General features: G+C 32.9%; 1 long non-coding RNA gene across 1 annotated transcript; it reads left to right on the top strand.

The window, feature by feature from the left end:
* Positions 1–235: 235 nt before the first annotated feature.
* LOC134283084 (uncharacterized) lies at positions 236–4,411 on the top strand. Its single transcript, XR_009995419.1, has 4 exons — positions 236–247; positions 3,022–3,173; positions 3,594–3,707; positions 3,953–4,411. It is a non-coding gene; the product is annotated as an uncharacterized LOC134283084 (long non-coding RNA).
* The last annotated feature ends 2,559 nt before the right edge of the window (positions 4,412–6,970 follow it).

The following is a 6,970-nucleotide window of genomic DNA, read 5'->3' as shown; positions in this document are numbered from 1 at the left end:
TTTGGATTAAAAATCCGTACGCGAAATCGTTAGAGTAAACAGGTCTGTAATAGGACTCATTCGTCATATTTATGACGTCAGGTGTCGCTGGTGTACTAGAGGTGGTTACGTAAACGCTTTAATCACCGCGGCGCTTGTAACAATGTAAACAAATGGACGTGTCCTCGAACTTGGAGCCAAACGGAGGGGCTGAATCGATCTTTAATCGAGCTGTCACAACCGGGAGAAAGGTATATCCGAATCTTGGGTAATTATTGTTTGTAAATGATATACATTTATGGAAACTTTCTAAGAATTATCGAGTGTAACATGCCTATATGACGAAGATAGTACAACGACAAAGCAGTGAGTTTACAATCGACGTTTTTGTAGGTTGTCAGATGTATTATCATCTTTACCACTTACACAAACACTAGATTCAAATGGAATTAGTATATGATACGAATACTCATGGCGATATTTTGGGGTTTTTTTGTTTTTTGTTTTACATGACAATCACTGCAGAGCTAGGTTATGTAGATCTATAGATAGTTTTCGATTGACCAAGAGTTACTTCCCGTTGGCCGCCATACTGGAGGTCCAAACGCTCATATTCCTTCATTGTTCAACCAATTTAAAATTTTTATATTTGCTATTCTGAATTAGAAATCATTATTTTTCTGAAGTATATAAATTTTTGGAAGCCTCCTTTATTTAAGAAAAATTATTTGATAAAGATTTTCCACCAAATATTTCTGCTTTAGTTTCTTAAACTTGGTAAGACAAAGAGGGAAAATCACTGAGTCGACCTCCAATATGGCGGCCAACGGGAGGTAACTTTCGCTAAATTCAGGCCTATCGAAAACTATCTTAAGATCTACACTGGTTACATACTGTTAAAAGAGCAACGTCCCAAATGATCATCAGGGTAATTAAGTGCAACGTAATATTCATTGCAAGGCAAATACAAACTAAACATTCATTTTATTTTAGTTCACTTAAAAAATTAATGATAATAAACAAAACTAAAACAATCACAAACATCATATTTCAACCCTCACCAAAAGACTCTCCAGATCCTACATAGAGATACATTAAATGACCATTCATTGATATTGGATAAATATAATTGATTTCCAATCAGCCTCATTTGTTTGTTTTTTTTAAATTAAAAAAAAAATTGAGACTGGTACGCTTTGATGTAAGTCGCCCACATTTCGCAGTGGTTAGAGTGTCTGCCTTGTCTACAGTCGCCAAAGCTAAGAGCTGAACCTAATGTCGCAGGTTCAAATCCACTGCATTACGTGTCCTACAGATGAGACCGTCTAAACCGTGGTCCTGTTTTGCAGTAAGTGTTCGCACTAAAAAGATCCATCCCTGCTCAATGGCCCAGAGTGCCGAGAATAGGTATATTTGCAGTCTGCCATCAGCAAATGATGGTGTCTCCGTATGAGTAAAAAATTCTTAAGAGGGAAATTAGACAACAAACAAACATAGATTTGATATGTGCCCTTGTACTATATAGTGCATATGAATAATTGTGAAATTTATTTGTTCTGTACATATTTTTTTCATAGTCAGTAGCTACTTGTATACTTAGAGCATTACATTTTTGTTATAATAAAGGTAAAAATGAGTACAAATATTTTAAAGTTATCATTTGCTAGGTCCATTTTGTACAGTACCGGTATTTGTGTTTCTATAATGTGACCCTCGACAACTTAGTTTACATTTACAATTTCATTAAGTCGGAAAGATATACTCAGTAATTAAATAAAACCTGCTGCATGTAAAAATAAATAAAAGGAATATATACATGTAGTAGCTGTTATTGTACAACTAAATACAAAAAACATAATTAATTTTACAGTCCTCTGAAAAAAAGAATTTATTATCAGGACTATGGATTGACCTCACTTAAAGGCTGACTGTATATTTGTTCCTAAATATACTGAAAGGAAAAAGAAACGCAGGGTAGCATAATTTTCGATAAAAATTTGACCACATGACCGAAAATTACAAAAATTGGTCAGAAGGGAAATTTAGACACTGTACATCAAAATCAGTATTCAGAATTACTCAACCGTAAAATTTATGACGTCACGTAGGGAAAACAATAAAAAGCCCAAAACACGTGCAATTTGATAACGACGAGTTTGTCAACAAATCTTGTTGCATTATTTGATGCATATGAGGTATGCACATCGTTTTTCAATATTAAGAGACATTATGAATTTATTGCAATCTTGGCACAGTTTACGGAAGTTCAATGTGGTCTTGTTTTCGAATTGCCTAATTAATGAAAAAGGCAAAAACGGTTTACTAAGCAGTCTCTTGTAAATTTTCCCCCATAAAACGTTTTAGCCGTTGTCAGAGAGGGTCTGGAGTGGATTTCAATCAACCGTGACGATGACGGTAACGCGAAACAGAGTCATGTTACGAGCGGGTTATTCGTCCTGCCATCTCTTAAATCGCCACCTTACTACCACAAAAACAGAGATTTATAGAGTAGATGATTTTAATCATTACATTCATACGAAATTTGAAAGAAAACAATTCTGCAATTTGGTTTTTTGAGCCAGTCAACTTACGGTTGCATATCTCTCACTGGCGCATGCGCGCCCCATTTGACTTATTTTTTGCGTGTTTACCCATGCTAAATATAGCCAGGATTTGAAAGATAAACACTCTGATGAAATTCCATGCCAAGGAGAAATTTATAAGACTCTGACAAATGCACTAGATAGACTTTTAAGATAATGAGAGTTTTCGATTTTCACTTTTGGGGGGTATCGCCATTTGAGCTTCAATAACTTATGAATAATTAGACAAAATCATATGAGAATTTGGTTATATCTTTTTGAAAGATGATTTTAAAAGGTAGATAGGAAAACTGAAAAGTATTTTATGAAAAACAAATTTAATTCACCTCAAAAGTTCACCCTGCGTTTCTTTTTCCTTTCAGTATAAAAGCCTATACTGAGTAAATTGGTTATTTTTCAGTTATTTAAGAATATATTTTTTTCATTTCATTTTATTTAGGAGATCAGCAGGTAAAATAAGAAGTCAAAGCTTACAGGGAGCTTTATTATGGCTGGATGGTACATGTTACATAAAAATTCTATTTTTCCCCATCTAATTCATGAAATGGCATCCATCCTATTGTCAGTGCTGTCAGGGAAAAAGATGAACTGGTATGTAATTGCATTTGTATTTTTTTTAATAATAGAAAGTACTCATATATTACACCTAAGCTAGGCCATCCTTAAAAAATTGTTTGTTTGGAATTGCCACCTGAAGGGTTTCAGACACAGGAGGGAGGGAGGGAAATTACTTTTTCTTTAATTGAAAACCTAATTTTACATAGATCAGACACTATATATCAGTGTTTTGTATGGTGCATGTGATACATGTAATGGGCAAAAAAAAAAAATTGATTAAATATAAAAAAAATCTTCCTACTTCTGGTCAATAAAATTTTTTCAGGAGGGGGCATTTCAATGAGACGGGAGGCAATTTCCAAACAAACTATAATTTTATTTTGGCCTAAGCAATGCTTCAATGCTTCCAATTTTAATTCTTAAAAAAAATGCATTTCCTTTTATTATCACTAGGTGTATTACAACCTAAGACAAAGTGTTGAGATGTTTGGCAGTCCTATACATTCACAGAGAAAATGTTCTGCTGGAAATATGGGGCAACATTCAGCCTGTACACACATAGACTAGGTATGCTCATGCTTGGAAAATTCTCTAATAGAATACCGGTACAATAATCTTGTATGCAGCATCTTCAGGCTTTTCACAAACTTACAATTAAGGATTGATTAAGAATTGTATTTTAATTTGAGAAGTAGATCAATTTTATTTAAAAAATTAAAAATATTTAAAGACAGTTTAATTTACCAAAAAACAAGTGCAGTCATGATAATGCTAATTACTCTATACTAATTGCTACTCATTCTTATTTGAAGGGATTCCACCAAAAACTGAAAGAGAAAAGAAGCTGATGTACTCAAACAATCCCTGGCAAGAGAAATTAATTTGTGAAATGAAAGAATGCACAGACATAACATTTTAATATTTGTTTGTACAAAAATTGACATTGAAAGGAATTTACTGTATGTGTACTTAAAATAGCGAGCTTCATATTTTAGTTGTTTTTGAGCAGACGAGGATGTGCTAATTCATAAATACCACTAAAAATTCATTTATAAATAGAATATACGACACAAATATTTGTAGCATTAATTCAAGATTATGCCAACAACCATATCCATTGATTGCGCTAAATTTTGAAAACACCAAGTTATGTACATGTACAGTATTTTTCCAAAGCTTGAACTTTTTTCTGTTAACGATTTTGCTTATTTTATTCATGGCTGTAAATAAATAAAACAAAAAAGATTGTATTAAATATTTATACATATTTATTCCTTTCGTACTTAAATTTGAGCATGCAAGTACAATATTCTTGGAAATCAGTGCTTGTGGATTTGACGAGTCTCTCTTGCCCATGGATTTTGTTAACATATTGATTGAATCTACATTATCAATGAGTTAAAATCCACAAAATTACATACCCATGAACAATTTTTCTTGTCCATGAACATTGAACCCCACAAATTAACTTGATTAAAAAGATTCCACAGAATTCATAATACATGTACAATCATTTTTAATTCTTTTTCAAAGCAAGCAAAAAGATTTTTTTTAATTTTTCTAAAAATTAAATGTGTCAAAAATTCTTAAAACTATATACTTGTGTTCTGAAATTTAAAAAGTAATAGTTGAACATCTTCTAAGCACATCTCACTTAATAGCCTAATCATGCTAATAGCTTCTACAATATGTACCAATATGAGAAAGAATCATTCGGACAGAGTCTTCAACAGCTTAAATGCTTGCATTGAATTTTTCATATCTTTGTTAAAGAATATGGCTGATCTTAAAGAAACATCCGAGTGACTGCTAGTTATCACTGGGGATACTGGTCTAAACTCCATGATGCACACTTTAGTTCACAACTCTTGAGGAACAGCTCAGTCTTTGTACATACTTCGTGTCTTGACTGCAGCCACGGAGCTGTTGGACTTGTATTGCTGGAGTTTTAAAGTCCAAAACTGGATGTCAAGTTTACTGCATCCTTTTTTAGTCTACTCTTGTCTCCTGTAAACAAGGAACTGTGCAAATATTATTTTTGTTTTGTTATTGTATTGAGTTAAAGTAGAATATTATATAATCAATATTTATCCAGGGAAAACCAAAGACCCTACTCGTACTAATCAAGCGGGGAAAAATATCTCATTATTTCTGGTGTTGAAATTTAAAATATATAATAAAATTAAACACTGAACTAAAATCATAAATTGCAGTACTTATTCCATTTGCTAACAAATCAAGTTAATTGTATGGGGACATAAACACATCATACACTCTATTTGTACATTTTTAAAAGAAAACTGCCACTGTACATTAAATTAATCAGAATTAATCCTATTACATTTACCAGTGCTGTGTCTGTCTGTTTAACAACAAAATCACAAAGCAACAAAAGCTTTAGACATTTTAATTAAATTTCAAACTTTTGAAATAATATTTTAAATAATATTAATTGCCATGTGTCAAGCTATTAAGACACTATTAATATAAATAGTTCAAATGTCCTTTGATGAAAAAAAAAAATAAAAAGGGAGTTCACTTTTTTCCATTTAAGAAAAAGTTAAAAAGTCACAAAGTCAATATGTTTTATACTATATATAGTAACTCATTTTTATAGTTAAATCTATACGATTTAATGACATATACTTCGTAAAATACTAATTAAAATTAATCAAAATCAATATTTTACCAAAAATCTAATCCTTAATATCGCCGACTCCAAAATTCTGGTGACAAGCGACATCGTGTTTACCAAGTCAGCTGATCATCTTCATGACCGATTTAGCGTCACTTTTCGTCTCAAACAAATGTCTGGATCTAAAAATAATGAGTGTCCGCATCCTCTACAACATCCTGGCACACCACAGAGGGTTGACATTCTTTACAAATTAATTAATTTGGAGGTATACGTCCAGGAGAAACCACAGTGTCTCGCCACGCTACCATTTGTTTACACTCAGTCAAGCGCTTGACAAATTCAAACGTTTGCGTAACCACCTCTAAAACCGCAGCGCCACCCGACGGTTAATGACGTGAATGGATACTATTCCTCTTTCACCATCCAACAGAATTTCTTTAAAGATAATCTATGTAATCCTGCCACTTTAATATAACCTTTTGGTGTAAATTAATCCAATGTGGTTTGTTTTTATGATGTAATTTACTGGGGCACACTCGTCGAATCCTTGTTCGATGTAGACGAATCGCCCTTATCATTTACATCTTTCCTGACAATCATACTAGTTGCAATATCTAAGCATTTACAATCGTCACCATAATTAGATTGACTGAAGGACGATGTCTGTATCAGATGACGGAGTGTATGTGGCTGTTGCGATTTCTCGACGTGAATCAGATGTGTTTACGAAAGTGGAGTTCTCGGCCTCGGTGATAGTGTTGCGCTAGCGTATTGCTTTTGATCGGAACATATAAAGGATATTCGATGTTTTATTGTTGAATTTAAATTCACGAGTGGGACAGGATTTTTTGTTATTTAAAAATCCTGTCTCACGGGTGGAATAAATTCCATCTTCAACCACAAAACATTGAATCTTCTGTTTATTACACCCTCTTTGATTTTCCCTTTTCCTCTGTCTTTTCCTAATGCAGTCATAGGCTACATGACGTCATAGTTGTGCGGTTGAGACGTCATAGCTAAGTGTTGTAATATTGAAAACGTTGTAAACAAGATTTTAACTACATATTTTTGGGATCTTTGGCAGTTTTGATATCCTTTCACACTGTGACAGAATATTTTTATTCAATGAATAAATTACAATATTTCACTGTTTATTCAATGAATAAATTACATTATTTCCTATCTAGCTTGT

This window comes from Saccostrea cucullata, unplaced genomic scaffold (genome assembly GCF_032062105.1).
Source record: "Saccostrea cucullata isolate Sc308-1 unplaced genomic scaffold, CSIRO_AGI_Scuc_v1 ctg17589, whole genome shotgun sequence".
NCBI lineage: Eukaryota > Metazoa > Mollusca > Bivalvia > Ostreida > Ostreidae > Saccostrea > Saccostrea cuccullata.
Note: the sequence above shows the minus strand (reverse complement) of the source record. Positions and strands in the feature narration are given on the sequence as shown.